This window comes from Filicampus tigris, chromosome 22 (genome assembly GCF_054856515.1).
Source record: "Filicampus tigris isolate MCC_2025a chromosome 22, RoL_Ftig_1.0, whole genome shotgun sequence".
Classification (NCBI taxonomy): Eukaryota; Metazoa; Chordata; class Actinopteri; order Syngnathiformes; family Syngnathidae; genus Filicampus; species Filicampus tigris.
Window position 1 is genome coordinate 8,880,968 of NC_141238.1, and position 18,356 is coordinate 8,899,323.

At 39.7% G+C, this 18,356-nt stretch overlaps 1 pseudogene across 1 annotated transcript; it reads right to left on the bottom strand.

The window, feature by feature from the left end:
- Nucleotides 1-3,834: 3,834 nt before the first annotated feature.
- LOC147126851 (uncharacterized) lies at nt 3,835-14,007 on the bottom strand (annotated as a pseudogene). The gene is made up of 2 exons (XR_015084675.1): nt 13,534-14,007; nt 3,835-5,701 (listed from the first exon to the last, which is right to left on the bottom strand). The product of XR_015084675.1 is annotated as an uncharacterized LOC147126851 (transcript).
- Between the last annotated feature and the right edge of the window lie 4,349 nt (nt 14,008-18,356).

Sequence of the window (18,356 nt, forward strand, 5' to 3'; positions counted from 1 at the left end):
AATAGTTGTTGAAAATTGTGTTGTGGTTAGCCCGTCCAATGTGGTCCAAATATAGTTGTTGATAATTGGGTTTTATCCCCTTCATTGTGGTCAAGCTTTAGCCCAAAAATAGTCATTGAAAACTGGCTATTGTTTTAGCCCATCCAACGTGGTACAAATTTAGCCCAAAAATAGTCATTTAAATTTGGGTTGTGTTTAGCTGTCTGTTGTTGTATTATTTTTCTTTGCAGACAGACTTTGGCATCTTATACATTCAATTAATATCCAAAAAGCACCATGACGGCATGGTGGTCGACTGGTTAGCACGTCCGCCTCACAGTTCAGAGGTCGTGGGTTCGATCCCAGCCCCGGCCTCCCTGTGTGGCGTTTGCATGTTCCCACCGTACCTGCGTGGGTTTTCTCCGGGTACTCCGGTTTCCTCCCACATTCCAAAAACATGCATAGTAAGTTGATTGGACTCTCTAAATTGCCCCTAGGTGTGATTGTGAGTGCGGATGTTTGTCTCTGTGTGCCCTGCGATTGGCTGGCAACCAGTTCAGGGTGTCCCCCGCCTACTGCCCATAGGCTCCAGCACGCCCCGCGACCCTTGTGAGGAGAAGCGGTACAGATAATGGATGGATGGATTTCTAAACACATGAATTCTACTTTAAGAAACCATGACTGAGCACCGCACAACAAACAATGACGTCCCTGTCATGTTGACATAGGCATATCACTGAGTAGGTTGAGATTGGCTGCCTCGTGGCCATGTCACACGCATGAGGGCCGACCGGTGTGCCAGACTAAAATTCACTTCCACCCTTACTTAATCAAGCCCTTTTTTCCCAAATGTGTCACCCCCCTCCCTCGGCCCCAAAACTGGGTGTCCGGCCGGGTCGAAGAGTCCGATCGGTCTGACGGACTGCCCAGCTCTGCTTTTCACTTTTTAACCAAATTTCAAATGTAAAAGGATGTCTTTTTAAAGACGTCTTTAACACGATATGAAAATGACGTCTTTTCACCTTTCAACCAAATTTAGACTGTTAAAGGATGTCTTTTCAACGACATTAAAATGACGTCTTTTCACCTCTCACCTTTCAACCTAATTTAGACTGAAAAAGGATGTCTTTTCAAAGCCGTCTTTTCACCTTTCACCTTTCAACCAAGTTCGGACGTTTTTTGAACGGACACAAGTGACGTCTTTTCTACGTCTTTTCAACCAATTTTTACTGGGTTGGGAAGGTCACTCGATCACAGCAGATCTTCACCAAAAGAAGTCCCATCCACATCTAATGCTACATGTCAAAATAAAAGTCCCTTGAATTATGCATATGTCATTGTCAACACCCCTGATTTAAAAAAGTGGGTAAAATAATCCTATAGCTATTTGACAAGATCGATATCGTACCTCGGGTCAGTAATCCAGTCTTCCTGTTGACGTTTCTAAGATTGCTGTCGCCATCCCCTGGTCACTAGGAGAAATGCTTTCGGTGACAACTTCCGGGAATCTAAAACCAATACTGTATTGTATGTAATACTGTATATATTGAGCCGTATTTCGATTATCTCGTGATCTTCGATTTTCGTTTTAGAATTAAAAATTGAACATCAAATTGTTTTTAGACATTTTCTTACTCGTTCCAGACACCAAACTAGAAGATCAAGCAAAATCAGAAATGTTCCAATTTTGATATTAAAACGAAAATCAAATAACGAGTCATTTTTCAGCGGCACGGTGGGCGACTGGTTAGCACGTCCGCCTCACAGTGCAGAGGTCGTGGGTTCGATCCCGGCTCCGGCCTCCCTGTGTGGAGTTTGCATGTTCTCCCCGTGCCTGCGTGGGTTTTCTCCGGGCACTCCGGTTTCCTCCCACATTCCAAAAAAACATGCATGGTAAGTTGATTGGATACTCTAAATTGCCCCTAGGTGTGATTGTGAGTGCGGATGTTTGTCTCTGTGTGCCCTGCGATTGGCTGGCAACCAGTTCAGGGTGTCCCCCGCCTACTGCCCAAAGACAGCTGGGATAGGCTCCAGCACGCCCCGCGACCTTTGTGAGGAGAAGCGGTACAGATAATGGCTGGATGGATGGAAATTAAGTTTATTGGGATAGTTCTTAACAAAAAAAAAATCTAATTCAGATCGAACAATTCAGATTCAAATTAAACAATAAATATACAATTTATGCAATTCAATAATTCAGTTATTCAAGTCAATAATTCAGTTTTCAATTCAAATATTCAGTTTTCAATTCAATAACTCAGGTTCCAATTCAAATAGTCAAGTTAAGCAATTCAGATTCAGTTTCTAGTGGCGCAAATATCAGCCCATAGCGGAGTTCGCACTAAGTGAGGGAGCACTACCAAAACGGGACGAGTTAGTGTGTGGTTAGTGACGTATATAACGGGAGGCTGCTGAAACGGCCCGTTTGTCAGTGCTGATTGAGCTATGTTGATACAAACGGCCATAGGAAAGGGAAACATGCTGTGTTCAGCTGAAGCGGGCGAAAATAATTTTTGGGACGCAGATGTGCTGCTTTTAATATCGTAACATATTGATATCGTGGCAATTTTATTATTGCGATATCTTTGTTATTGTTACATCCTTAGTATACATGTATGCTATTAGCTAAATATTAGGTCTATTTCAGTGTGTTTATGAATTTGATAATTTTGGAAATCTGCCTTTTAACACAGTTTGTTTGTTTTTTTTAACAAGGAAAGCAAGAAAGAAAGAAAAATGAGGTATGTAATATTCAACAAAAACATTTGAATCGAATGATGACTTTGAACTTTTACACAGTATTGTATTGTTTAATACTTCATGAAACCGAGTGATGTCCCTGACTTATTCACTGCCAGCCCAGTAAAAATGGACATCTCAAATCTTTAGCTGTCAAAAGTCAGTGAGAGATGTGATGTAAGATGGAGTCAGTGTTAAAAATGTATTTAAAAGTTCATGCTTATGTGTCCCTTGAAGCGGAATAAAACAATAGACTTGCTTGGTTGATTTAATCATTGAATAACTATTTTATTTCATATGTTAATGCTACCTAGAAAAATATTTTCAATTTCCATAACTTTTCCAGGATTTTTGACTGGAGAAACCCTGATTTCACAATCACTGTCCAGTGAGAAATTATCACATAAAAAGAATAATTAATGCATGTAAAATAATTATATAGTAGGTACGGAAAGCATTGAGACCCCTTGAAATTTTTCACTTTGAGTCATTGCCGCCATTTGCCAAAATAAAAAAAAAGTTAATTTTATTTCTCATTATTGGACATAGTGGGCCAGTCAAGAGGCTGTTTTGAAGCCACTCCTTTGTTATTTTATCTTGTATAGACCTTTCCTAATCAAGTCCAATCAGTTTAATTAAACACAGCTGGACTCCATTAAGGAGCAGAACCATATCAAGGAGGATCAGAAGAAATGGACTGCATGTGAGTTAAATATGAAGGTGGTTGCAAAGGGTCGGAATACTTAAAAAAAAATTCTACATTTGTGTTTTTTCTGTCAAGATGGGGTGCTGAGTGAACATTATTGAGAACTAAAATGAACTTTTTTGATTTTGGCAAATGGCTGCAATGACACAGACAACATTTTGAAAGGGTCTGAATACTTTCCGTACCCACTGTATAGTACACACATGCCTAAAAAAAATATTTATCTAGTCAAAAACATATAAAGAAAAACAAAGAGATAATATATATATATATATATATATATATATATATATATATATATATATATATATATATATATATATATATATATATATATATATATATATATATATATATATATATATATATATACATACATACACACACACACACACACACACACACACAAATTAACAAGCAAATAATTTATCTGAAAAAAATATGAAAATAGAAACAGCATAAATGGCACTTGGGTTACACCGAATAGCTTAAACAAACTTAAAGTCAACATATCTAGCCAATTACAGTGACAAAGAAAACTCACTGTTTGATGATTTGTATTTCATTCAGAATCACTTCCCGACCTTCCCATCAAAAGTAAAAGTTTCCTCACAGTCCATATAATCAATTATGAATTTACTTCATGTGGACATCACTAAAACATTGTACAAAGTGCTACATTGCTTAAAAATGGAGCACATTGCTTAAAAATGGAGCACCAGTGCTAATTCTCAACACAGGGGGATTTAGTAGATACAAAGAGAAGACAAAATAAAAGATGCTACATAGTATAAAACAATGCCGATTTTGTAAATAACTATCATGCTAAATACTTCAGCTGTTAAATATTAACATTTTCATTTCAAGCTTTTTGATCATTGTGGTTGTCACCAGCACACTTGTGTCTCTTGACCGAACCCTGCCGAGAGAATCTTTTACCACAAACTGAGCAGGAAAAAGGTTTCTCACCAGTGTGGATTCTTGAGTGTATTTTTAAGTTTGTCTCCTGAGCGAATTTTTGGCCACAGTCAGTGCAGGCAAAAGGTTTCTCACCAGTGTGGGTAATTGTGTGTCTTTTTAGGTTTCCCTTGTTAGAGAATGTTTGGTCACAAAATAGGCAGGAAAAAGGTTTCTCACCAGTGTGGGTTCTGGTGTGACGAACTAAGCCTACCTTCTGAGAGAATGTTTGGCCACAATCTGAACAGGCAAAAGGTTTCTCACCAGTGTGTGTTCGCCTGTGATAAATTAAGCTTCCCTTCTGAGAGAATCTTTGGCCACAATCTGAGCATGCAAAAGGTTTCTCACCAGTGTGGGTTCTTGTGTGACTTCTTATGCTTCCCTTCTCAGAGAATCTTTGGCCACAATCTGAGCAGGAAAAAGGTTTCTCACCAGTGTGGGTTCTTGTGTGACTTTTTAGGTTTCCCTTCTTCGAGAATCTTCGGTCACAAAATAGGCAGGAAAAAGGTTTCTCACCAGTGTGGATTCTTGAGTGTGTTTTTAAGCTTCCCTTCTGCGAGAATGTTTGGCCACAATCTGAACAGGCAAAAGGTTTCTCACCAGTGTGTGTCATCATGTGTTTTAAACGGCTCTTATAAGCGTAAGTTTTCCCACACTGAGAACATTTCCAGCATTTGTTGTCAGTGTTACATGTTATATCACCTTCAGATTCATCATCATCATTAGCATGTGATGACATGTCATCACTATCTGATAATGGAGATAGGACACCTGCTTGTGATCCTTCACATTGATTTCCATCACTCTCTGTTGACATTTGTTGACATGAGCTGCTGCTTGGAAGCTCCGCCCCTCTGCTCCCCTCACTTTGACTTTCATCATTACTCTTCAGAACGACACCAGCTGATGGAAACTTGCAGAAACCCTCCTGTTGCTCTTTGATGTATGGGGGCTTTTCTCCCTCCTCTTTCATGCAAGGGAGCTCTAGTACCTCCTCTTTTATTACGGAAGGAGACTGCTGCTCCTCTTCCTCTTTAAAGTGGGAGACCTCTTCGTCCTCTTCTTCCTCTTTAATGTGAGGACAAAGCCCCGCCCCTCTGCTCCCCCCACTTTGACTTTCACTCTTCAAAGGGACACCAGTCGTAGGCAACTCCTCTTCCTTTTTGACGTGGGGAGGCTCTTCTCCCTCCTCTTTCATGCAAGGGAGCTCTGACTCCTCCGTTTTTATCACGGAAGGTGTCTGCTGCTTCTCTTCCTCTTTAAATTGGGGGACCTCTTGGTCATCTTCTTCCTCTTTAATGTGAGGATCTTCACTGATGTCTGCAAGACGAAAGAAGACATACACACGGTGTTATGGTTTGTAGTTAGAATGAAGGTGAGCCAGATGGGTTATGATTACGACATACTGTTTGGCATTTGCAAATTCACTTACTGATGCATTTTTGGGGGTGCCTATCCATGGTTATTTATGGAAAGACTTGCACATTGCACCTTTTTGGATGGTGGCTAGGGATGGGTATCGATAAGAACAATAAGATTTTATTGATCCGGTGCCACTTTTGTTTTGCTTCGAAAAACATTAGCGCACATGCTGTTTTTTTAAAATATATTTTTTATTGCAACTTCAGACATAAATGTGAAAATAAATAATTTATAGAAAAAGAAATGATTTGACAAATAATTATTATATAGTAAAACAATGATATTAATTAAGTGTAAAAGAAAACTTGTGGAGAGCAAAAAGGTTGGAACATGTCCTTGGGCTGAAAATCTTTTTCTGTGAGGTTGAGATGCAAATTTTCTATATTCTACACCAATACCCACCCCACACATTCATAACATTATAAAAACCTCAGGATTATACAGCACGGTTGCCGTTTTTAAATAATACTACATACCATGTTGTAATATGACCACACAACACTACATTGGCACAGGAAGGAGTCACAGGTGCCCCGCGCACGGCGCTGCAGTGGAGCGAAACGGTAACCCTCCGATTGTCAACATGCCTCTTTGACGAACATTTTCTTTTGTTGGTTAGAAACGACAGACAGGTAGAAGGTGCAATATAACGTTCATTCAGCCTCAATCAACTGAAACAGAAATGTTATGGGTGGAGCTTATCGATGCTTCAGTTTTAATTAAACAATGTTTTGTTTTGTTTTTTTAAGTTTAGTACCGGGGTTCTGTACCCATCCTGAGTGAAGGCCCTGTCAAAAGCAGAAATAGTGTAGTAAGTTTTAGTGATTACTTCATATTTGGTGTCTTTCATTTTCTGAGTAGCCACCTCCACTTTGCCAGCTCTTTTTAAAGGACTTTCACTCATCTTTCAAGGCCCACAGAATATTGTGTTCTGCAGCAACATGACCACAAAACCCTACCAAGAAGAAACATTAGACTCTCTCCTTTCAGAAGAAATCAGCAGTCGAACAGGTTTCACCAATTTTTCCTGTTCTGACTTGAGAACAGAGAAAATGAGCTTTTTTGTGAAAAGATTCATATGAAGCTGAACTTTGATGCTAATATTTCTTGCTTTTGTGACATCTCAAACATCTAAACATTGCACTCATTCTTTACAACATAATCAACACTGAGAAAGTGTGTACAAGTAAAGAAGTTCTCTGTTTTTGACATGCTCGCGCCAGTTAGCCATATCCGACCCTCGACATCGCACTCAAGTTGAAATCAAGCAAGTCAAGTATGAATGGACTATAATGAGTCTGCTAAAAACCTAAGACGGTTGCTCAACCATAATGTATGCACTGCAAGAGAGTATTAGTTAGCGTACATTGGATGAACATTGAATGAAGGCTAATGTATGTGTATTAACAATACTGCTTTGGGATAGCAGCTAATGCAAATAAACATTTACAATGCACCAGTGGAGGAGAAACTGCACATTACACCACATAACAATGCAAACAAAAACAGTTAACTGTTTTTTCTTCATTGGTTTATAACAAAATAACTAATTATCAATATTGATTGAAATGAAACACCGTACTTTCACGACTAAGGCGCACTTTTTTGCTCTTTGTTCTCCAAAATGGACGGCGCCTTATAATGTGCCGCACCGAGTTCCAATATCTGTTGTGACTGTTATGAGACTTCGTTGAGCGCTGCGTTTGACTGACTGGGGGCATTTGCTGCCAACACGCTGCTTAAATACAGAAAAGGCGGACGTGAGTGAGGACACCATGTGGACGTTAAAGGGAGAAGGGTGGGTGTGACAGAGAACGCTAAAGGCACGCCCCAGTAGTGCCAGTATATGCATTCATTGTGCGTCACAACATTGAAAATGGCACCCATGAAGAGACGCGCCTACAAAGCACAGTTCAAACTTCAAGCTATCAGCTAGAGAACGAGAAAGAGAGAGAGAGAGAGAGAGAGAGAGAGAGAGAGAGAGAGAAAAGATAGAAAGAGAGAAAGAGAAAGAGAGAGAGAGAGAAAAGATAGAAAAAGAGAAAGAGAGAGAGAGAGAGAGAGAGAGAGAGAAAGAGAGAGAGAAAAAAAATGCTTGCAGAAGAAATGAAAATTGAACATTTTCAAGAAGGTCCGTCTTGGTGCTTTTGTTTTATGAAACGGCGCCATCTATACATCCTGTTAAAGTGTGGGTCTTTATAATAAAAAACACGTCCAGCTTCTTTGCTTTGGCCCAACTCGGTCGGCATTTATTCAAACATGCATCTTATCAGCGTCAACAACCTGTTACACATTTGGCTTCCACTCTCAACAGTGCATGATTGCCCCCTATTGGCGTAACCTATATTTATTAATACTTGTGTATTGCGGCCTTTTATTGTCTTTATTTATTGTCTACTGTTTGTAAAGTGCTTTGCTACAGCTCTAGCTGTTATGAAATGGGCTATATAAATAAAATGGTATTGTATTGTATAACGGATAACAGCAACAACTTATCACATTGTTACACATCCGGGCAAGGACCACCGTGGCGCAGCAACTTCCGGCGAATAACAAGGAAAAGCTGGCCATCTTCCGCTCCTACTGTAGTAAAAAGATTGCCGACAAACGCATCCGGGCCAACCACATCACCAACATGGACGAGGTGCCGCTCACTTTTGACATCCCGGTGAACCACACTGTGGAGAAGGAGACCAGCGCGGTAGCAATACGCACAACGAGGCACGAGAAGTCGGCTTTTACTGTTGTGCTTGGTTGCCATGGTAATGGACAGAAACTGCCACCAGTGGTGATTTTTAAGTTTTTAAGTTTCCGGCCGGAGTCATCATCAATGCCAATAAAAAGGGCTGGATGAACAAGGAGAAAATATGGAAGTGGTTGACTGCGGGTGATTTCCCCCAAATACTGTATTTATTCCTACCTCATAGCTAATCGCTTCAACTGTATAAATGCCCCGACACGCTGGACCACATTCACTTCCGCAAACACGGGAGTGACGTCGTCTCCCATGCAGGTCACTTTTGCATGTGTTCATACAGCAGGCAAGACCGAAGTCGTGTTTAAAATGTAATATGAACGCTTACACACAAAAAAATGATTTAAAAAAAAAATCTGAATTGAGCATTAAGACCTGCGGTGTGAACCTAGCCAAAGAGACTGGATGTTTTTTTTCCACACGTCACCGTCGCTGTTAATTTGTGACTCCATGCACGCTCATCTCACAGTCGCTGCGAAAAACCAAGTGAAGCAAATGAAAGGGCTTGCCATTATTCCGGCAGGCTTAACAAAGGAACTCCAACCACTGGACATCGGTGTAAATAGGGCGTTGCGAGCGGCGTGGGAGCGATGGATGACGGACGGTGAACACAGCTTCACAAAGACTTGGAGAAAGCGCCGGGCAAGTTATGCCACACTTTGTGAATAGATTGTGGATATTTGGGCCAAAGTGTCTGCTTGCACTATTGTGCGAGCTTTCGCAAAATCCGGCATCGTTTCTGAGGAGCCGCATGGCGACGAGACTGACTCGGACAATGACGAACGCGAACCTGCCGTGTTTAATGGAGAGCGTGCCCAGCTGTTCGTTTCGGATACCGAAGATGAGGACTTTGATGGATTTGTGGATGACAGTTAATCACTGACAATTACGTGACTACATTGTTAAATGTTTAAATAAAAAACAACCGAACTCAGTTTTGCTCCCTCTGCTTTTTTTAAAAACAAACATTAGCGTGCTTGCTAGAGTATCGTCGCTGTCATGTGAAAAACACTTTTTTTCATTTTCTTTTGTACCTGAATCATGTTTCCGCGTTATAGACATCACATTAAAGTCAAAATTTTAAAAGTTACCAAAATTGGAGATAAGAGTTTCTAATTTGCGATTTTCTTGAAGCTTCAGTGCAATAGTCACAATTAGGGCTGTTCGATTTTGCCTAACAAGAAAATCCCGATTATTTTCTCTCAAACCCGATTTTACGATTACGTTTTCTTTGCCAAATAAAAAAATTATGAAAAATGAAGTATTTTGAATGTCTTTTGTGTCATGTCATGTCATCTTCCAAACCGCTTATCCTATACAGGGGAGTTGCTGGAGCCTATCCCAGCCGTCAATGGGCGAAGGCAGACTACACCTAACCGAACTGGTCGCCAGCCAGTCGCAGGGCACACATAGACACTGTCACTGAGCGGGAATCGATCCCACGCTGCCCGCACACAACTCGGGCGTGTGTGCCACTACACTATCAGTGGACTGAATGTCTTTTACTTAAACTTAATTTTTCTTTCGTTGAACTCAAAATGCCAATTTAACTTAATACACACAGAACAATCCATTGGGATTAATAGCATTTTACTTACACAATAGATTTCAGATCTGTTCTTAATCAAACCAATAATGAAAGAAGAACATGCATATGCCATCTGAAACGAAATCATCAACGTGAGAGAAGGTAGACAGTCAATTTTGTAAACCAAACAGTCTGTCAGCAAGTCATTTTGCCAACCAGCTAGTGACTAGCCTTTCACCTTCCACCCTGGTTTTAAAAAATAATAAATAATAATAAAAATAAATCAATGATTCATGCAAAACTGTCACTCAATAATACAATGCACTGTCAAGCTTAAGTACGGATGGACCAGAGATCCGTTGTAGAGGAGAAAAAAAGGGACGCCTTTCAGACGTTGAGTTACTTGCTCACGGGTTGTATTGTACATGCGGGGCATACACTGCACTACAAATCTATATTTGCCCGATTTATTAACTAAACGCTCACTTGCCTAAGATAATAGCAGAATCGCCGGTAGCCATGGATGATGTTGTTGTAGTTATTGGACTGCACGCTCGTGGGAGGAAGCGGAAATGCAGAGAAAACTAAGCATGTAGATTCAGTCTTTGAAAATTATTCCGACATCACTTGTTGCTAGCCACTAGTTGCAAACACAGTCGCAGAGATAAGTCAAGGCAGCCTCATCAATGATTATAGGAACATGCTGCGAAGATGAACTTCACAATAAAAGCTTCTGAAGGCTATTACGTTGATGTCCATGTATTATTTGGAGAGCTTTAATTTTGAAATCGGCCTTCGCAGCACTGGCGGTGTGTTATCGAATAAACAACAAGTTTTGTTGCGCCTAGCTTGACTTGGCTTTCTGTTGATGCAAACCAAATAAACCGTCACGAGACATTTTATTCCACCGAGATAACCGAATTACTTGACTTCACACCCATACAGCTGTAATCATAATAACAGGCTTCAAATATAAAAACGTATTACAGTTTTAGTAACGTGCTATGTCACGCAGCCTCGGCTGCAGAAGCGTCTGACGTTCTTAAAGGGTACATACGACGGCCCACTCCAAGTTATTGATGGGGGAACAGAACAATATTGTAAAGTAGGGTTGTGAGATATTCAAATTTCGACACCGTTTACTCATTCCACCGGGGTGTACGGTAATACCATCACCAGAGCTGGGCAGTCCGTCCCTGGGCCGGACCGGTCGAACCATCCGGCCTGGCCGGATGCCCATTTTTGGGGCGGAGGGTGACAAATTTTTTAAAAAATGGCTGGACTAAGCATGGCCGGAAGTGGATTTTAGTCCGGCCCACTAATCGGCCCTCATGCGTGTGATGTGCTTGCGGGGTGGCCAAATTTCATCTCAGCCTACTCGGTGAAAGGCTTCTTTTTAGGCTTCTTTCAAAACAAATTCTGTCCGGGAGGAAAATAAAGCTGCGCGCAGCACTCAAGTATGACACTGGCACATCATGCACTTCCTTACTTCCGGAAATACGCCGTAGCAAACCTACTGTGTATTGGTTTGCTGGCATGCTTTTATTTTGAAGGCAGGGAAGTGTGAAGGAGGGGAGTGTGGAAAATAAGTACCGGTAACTTGTTGAATGCTTGCAGACTTGTGTCTGTTGGACCCAAATAATTATACAATACGACAAAACCAACCCCATGGCTTGCAATGGAAGTAAGTAAACGCAGCTGGGTTGTTGTGTCTTTCACAACTTAATAACTTAGAGAGGAACTCAGCTTCTTTTTATTGCGTAAACGGCATTCATTCACAGATGAGTTGAATCACTGATAACACTTGAAATTATATCACTCCGCGCATGTCGCGGTGCACTGAGCAAATCACAGGGCGAATAACTACGCCTGGAAAAGTAGGTCCATACACTACATGAGTATGTAAGTAAGTGTGTCCGCATCGGGTTTGAATAGTAAGTTAGCCAGCTAATAGTCTTTAAATAAACCTCTTCCGTCAGCATCTCTCCCGCGGGGGCATCGTGCACGTTTTTTTTTTTTTTTTTTTGGGGGGGGGGGGGGTGTACGGTGGCAGAGGTGAGGACGGGGCGGGGGCCGATAATGTTTATGAATATGGCGGGACAAGCACGGTGACGTAGCCAACAAGCTACAAGCTCATACAAGTTGATTTTTTACACATATGATTGTCATCGAAGCGAGGAATATGTTGTTTCTTATTAAGAGCAACGTGTAGGCAGTGCCGAGGCACCGTCAACAAATAGCAACCACCAACAAGAAAACTAACAATTGAAAATAAAAAACTTTATCAATATTCATTTTTGTGTTTCTTCTTTAACTACACACATAGAAGATCATCAGATGGTTACAGTACAACCCTCATTTTAGGAAGAATTGTAGTATAACCAGGTAGTCCCCATTAATATGTGATGTGACTTTCGAGACCTAATGAACACTCAAAGCTATTGAGTATTGATACAAACTCCCTTCTAAAATCTCATTTATTATTTTACCCCAAAATGAGTGTTGTATTGTAACCAGTTGAGATCTTTGTGTAACCATTGAAGAAACATGAGAATGAATAGTAAAAAAACATTTATTTTTTTTTATTTTTTAAATAGGTCGTTTTCATGTTGCTGCTGCCTATTTGTTGAGGTCCCTGGGCACACGTCTCATCTGAGCCTGTTGAAAAAGCACATAATTTGTTTAAATTGCCCCACTAAAAATGTTTTCAGAGAATAAAAAAAGTTTGCTTCTATGCACAATGTGGATTTTTAGAAATAAAAACGGTTGACTATGTAAAAAAGGAACCCAAATGGTTGGTTGTTATGAAGTTAAATTTATAAAGTAAAATATGGTTTATCTGAGTACAAATGCAAACTACATTTTTCTATTTTTCTTTCCTTAACATCTGGAAAATTAACTATCATTTCCATTGCACTTTCAATTTCGTGGTACTTTGTGTTGGTAGATCACAACATAGAAATAAAAACATTTACACTTGAGTTGTAAGGTGGCAAAATGTGAAAAAGTTGATGTGGTTCAAATACTGTTTCAAGGCACTAACGTAACGGCAAAACACTTCACCAGACCACTACACACCAAAATGAAAAACGTTTCTATCATGATCAGTCTTTCATACAATACAAAACAATACATTATTATTATTTATATGGCGCATTTCATAACAGCTAGAGTTGTAACAAAGCACTTCACATACAAACCATAAAAAGGCCATAATATAACAAGTGGAATCAATACATTAACATAAAACACTATGTACAATAGACACCGGAAAAGAGCCGAATATGTCAGGTCTGACCAAAAGCCAGAGAATAGAAATGTGTCTTCAACCGGGTTTATCAAGTCACACGTGATTGAATGTTAAGAATGTCATATTTAATAATACGGTGATCAGATGAAGGTCTCGCCATTAAAAACAAACACGTGAATGTGGTGAAGTGAACAAACCTGCCCCTCTTGAGCCAACCGTAGACTTGTTGAAAACGCCGTCTTTGTCCTCTTTTGCTCCACAAAGTTTCTCTGCTGTCCTTCTAGCACACATTTCCACAGGACAATCACAACACTTGACGCTCACTCTTTGATCTCCACTGAGCGACGTGTTGATCTCAAACGCGTCTCATTGTTAGCGGCTAGCAAGCTAAACTAAGACAAGCTAAGCTAAACTAGGCCAAGCCGAGAAGCTCCAACGTGCATCGGGACGATTTAAAGTGAATACAAAGATTTAACATAAGATATTTACGTTTATAAAAGTAGCGAGTGGCGTCTACGTTTAGTGTTTCGAGTACATGTTCGAGAAAAAAATAGGAAAATGCTGCGCTATGTGTGAAAGGAATAGAGTATTTTGCGCAACGTCACATCCGCTCCTCGCTGATTGGTTCATTTTGGTCTCTGTTGGCGCAGGTTTGCCTCGTCTCTGAAATCCTGCGGTTAGTCTCCACTAGCCAGTCTCCACTCGAAAAGACCAAGTCAAACGAGCCGCCCCTAATTTTTTTCATACGAGGCATTACGGTAATAGGTCGACGACGAGCGCCGAAAGCCACCATCAAAATAAAACAAATCCATTCGACGTATTTGGACATAACGCATCGGGTTAGAAATAATAAATACCTCTCTGTTATAACGCAAACAGCCCGCTTCTGAGAGAATGTAAAATGATTACAATAATTTGATTCGATTTTAGGTTCAGAGCTTTGGGGGCGCTGAGCATTTTTTTTCCATTTCACTTAAAATGATTTAGGATCATTCGACAGTGTTCAGGAGTGTCACTTCCCATTTGTGAACAGCACATTAGACTTTGTGGTTAGCAGAATCACTATTACTACGCCATGCCCAGTTTTTACTCATTTATTTCTGATAGAGTACACACACACATACACACACAGAAGAAGAAGCATGGAACTTATTAGACAATGATGCATTCTATTCAACACTTTATAATTCCACCCTACACTTTACGGATTGAGTTGTGTCGCCTGACCTTGGGGGTTGCAAACCTGTCAATAACTTTTTGGTGTTCCTCTCCCTTTTCTTTATCTCTCTCCCTTTCCACAAACAACCACATACAAACATCTTTCAGTCATTAAAAATATTCATTCAGTCATTAAAATAAGCAATAAATAATAAAATAATAAATGAATACTCTACCTCTGTGTTACCAAACACAAGATGCTTTATTACCAAGAAGATAAAAATTCAGTATCATAAGAATCTGTATCAATTCATACGTTTTTTAATGGTAAATGGTTTATAGATAATCCATCAAAATGTGATGATAATGTGGTCAACTGATGAGGAGAAAATACATAATCATCAGCATACATTTTAAATTTTATTCTGGGGTGCGAGAGCGGTGCTGGGAATCAAATGGACTGAACCATTTCAAGACAGGGGAGTATTTCCGATGCAGCGTTGTTCACATTTTTGTCTTGTTTTATTTTTTATCTAGCGTTTTTAATCATATTTAAGCCTATTATGCACCTTTATTAAGGAAAAGAGAGTTTTAAAAATGCTATAATTTTTGGGTGTGCTTGGGTTGAATTTGGGGGAGCTTGAGCACCCCCAAAAACGGCCTGGTTACGCCCATGGTAAAACATAATCAGTTCTGGAGGACACTAGACCACCCCAGGTCTCCATCAAAAGTGACATCTCCCCTGATTTAAAAAATATATACCTATTAAAAATAATCCTACCGTAAAACCAGACTTCAAGTTGAAGTGTCAACACCAGCATCTTACTTCAGTAAAAGTATAAAAGTAGTGGTTTTAAAACTACTCAAGTACAAAAGTAAAAGTAAGGAGAAAAAAATGCATTGAAGCGGAATTTTAAGTCAAATATTTTCTTATCATGTTCTCTGTGCCCTGTGATTGTAAACACAGTTTTATGATTAATCTTACATTCGTGAAATTATAATCAATCAGATATCCACCCCATGCCCAAATTTTTGACTTGACTTGAAGGACAAACGCTTGTGCGGCATTACAGAGGCTTATTGTGCACTACCCCAACACCCCCCAAAAAGTAACAGTAGTTCAGTATCGTAATGGTGCAAAAATATTGCATATTCCCATAATATACATTAAAATAAGTTTAACAACTATGGATCCTGTAAATTCAAAATTGGCTAAAGTCAAACTTCAAACACAGTCCACCAAACAATCTTGCAACAGTGAATCACAGCCTGTTGCTTGTTATCAACCACGGCATGTCTCTCGAAGTACAAGCCATAGCAAACAGAACATGTACTATTAGCCAGAGATGGGCACTTTACCCTATTATGTCCTCCGTCCGGGACCATACCGGGACCATACGCTTTCGGTGTAATTTGTACAGGTGCATGGAATTTTTTTTTCCAACATGTACGCCGTCCACTGGGTATCTGTATGGCCAATGTCAATGTTATTAGTGTTATCCATTTCTGTTTTTGTCACCTAACCGTACTCGGGAGACGCAGCGGAGAGCTTTCTTTAAACAAGGGGTGGGCAATTCCGGCCCTCGAGGGCCGGTATCCTGCCTTTCCATCTCTCCCTGCTGGAACACACCTGATTCAAATGATCATATAATTAACAAGGTCTGCAGAAGCTGGATAACGATCCTGATCATTTGAATCAGGTGGGTTGCACCAGGGTGATATAAAAGGTGCGGCCGTCGCCAAAATACTAGTAGGCTACTTATCAAATATTTTTGTGCAGATATGAATATATTTTGCACACGCGTGATTGCAGCACGCGCGTCTGGACGAGTGCGCGCGCAAGTCCGTGCACGTGACGAAACAAAGGGCTTCCCACAGATGCAAAAATGCACTTATTGTTAGAATTTTAACCCCTTTTGCTCTCGCCAACTGTTCGTGTGCACATATGATGAATATATGCGTGTGTGCACGCGTGTGTAGGGGCACATGCTTGTGCGTGTGCATGGGCACATGCACGTATATGTGCCCGTGCATACGCAGTGTGCTTGTGCTGATCAATCAAACAACAGTGACAAACTGTGCTCCCGCAAATTACCAATAGGCTACTTACTAGGTCTGTGCATCTCTCCACAAAACACAATTCGAAATGTTTTTTGAGTTGCAAATTGATTCAAGACGGTTTGATTGGAAAGTGGAAGAATTCGATTCGGTTCGACTCAGTGGGATTACGATTTGATTCCATATCATAAGGCTCAGTTTGAGAGGGTATGATGCAATGACTTTTTTGTTGTTATTTTACAAATATCTGGAGGAAAGTGTCAGTACTGCAAATGTGCCATTTCCTTAATGATTCGATACATATCTCGATATATTTCAAAGTGTATTTCAAGTGCACTGGCAGTGCACGTGTGTTTGTGCACATCAATCAAACAATCCTGACAAATGGTGTTCCTCCAATATACCTGTAGGCTACTTACCAAGTAGCCTATTGGTTCAGGGCATTTTGGGGGAAGTTTATAGGGCTTCTTTTCTCAGTTTCTTCCCAACACTGACTAGTACCTGCAGCGAAGACACTTTTCACTGGAGGATACGCAAAAATTCTATTTTTTCTAAATTCATATTCATAAATTTTGTGATAAAAATCAATGTTGTTGTGACTTTTTTTGTTGTGTTTAGCATTTTCCACATGTAGGGCAAATTAAGAGTTATGGTCGAAACACAATAATGCTATTATTGTCTATAGAGGGCATAAAAAATAAATATAAACCACAAAAAAAATCTTTTGTTATGGTTTATATACTTATTCAATGCTCTATTTATGTCATATGAAATATTTTAATTAGATTTTTTCTTTATATACATATACAGCATAGTTAGGTTTGCTATAAGCATGATAACACTGCTATTATTGTCCATAGAGGGTATCAAAAATTAAAAAAAGAAAAAAAAACATATATGTATGGATAGCTAAGGTCCTGCTGAACATTTTGAGTGGTTGAAAGTAAAAAAAATAGTGCTTTCAAGCGATTAAAATTTGTAATCATAGTTAATCACATTTTTCATAGTTAACTCGTAGTTAATCGCATATTTTATTTGTTGTAAAAGATCCCTTGATTTTTCCGTCCCATTATTTTCTTGAATTTTAATACCCTTAACATGAATAAGAGGATTGACTTTCTTATCCAAATACTTTATTCAAGCGAAGTCAACCCAAACATATTATCTTTTAAGAATATGCTCCATGCAAGCCTACTAGTTGAAACAAGGCATTCTGATAAATAAATAAATAAATTCACGTTTGTGGAATAAGAGTTAATCCACCTGTTTATAGTCATCACTGGGTGCGGCCATTTTGTCACGTCTTTCAACTGAAAATGATATCATAGTTGCTCAGGGCTCACGTAACAACCAATCACAGCTTACTTGTTTGTTTTCTGAAACTGAGCCATGATTGGTTGTTATTTGAGCCCTCAGCGCATCTGTGATGTCATTTTCAGTCGACAGAAGTAATAAAATGGCCGAGCCTTGAGATGGTAAAAAATGGATGGATTTTACAACTTAACTCATATTCCACAAACACAATATTAATCAGAATGCCTTGTTTGAATTAGGGGGCCTGCATAGAACATATTCTTGAAAAAACAAATGTTTAGGTTGACTTTCCCTTCAATTGGAAAAACAAGCATTGGATTCAACTCACGCAAACAGCCCCTCAGCCCTTTTCAAACACACACACATACACTCACGCACGCGTGCGTCTTTCAGCTGTTACTAAAAGCATGCTACAGAACACAAATTGATTCGCTAACCTTGTCTTGCTTTAGAGAGAAAATATATATGACAAACACAACGCTGCATTTTA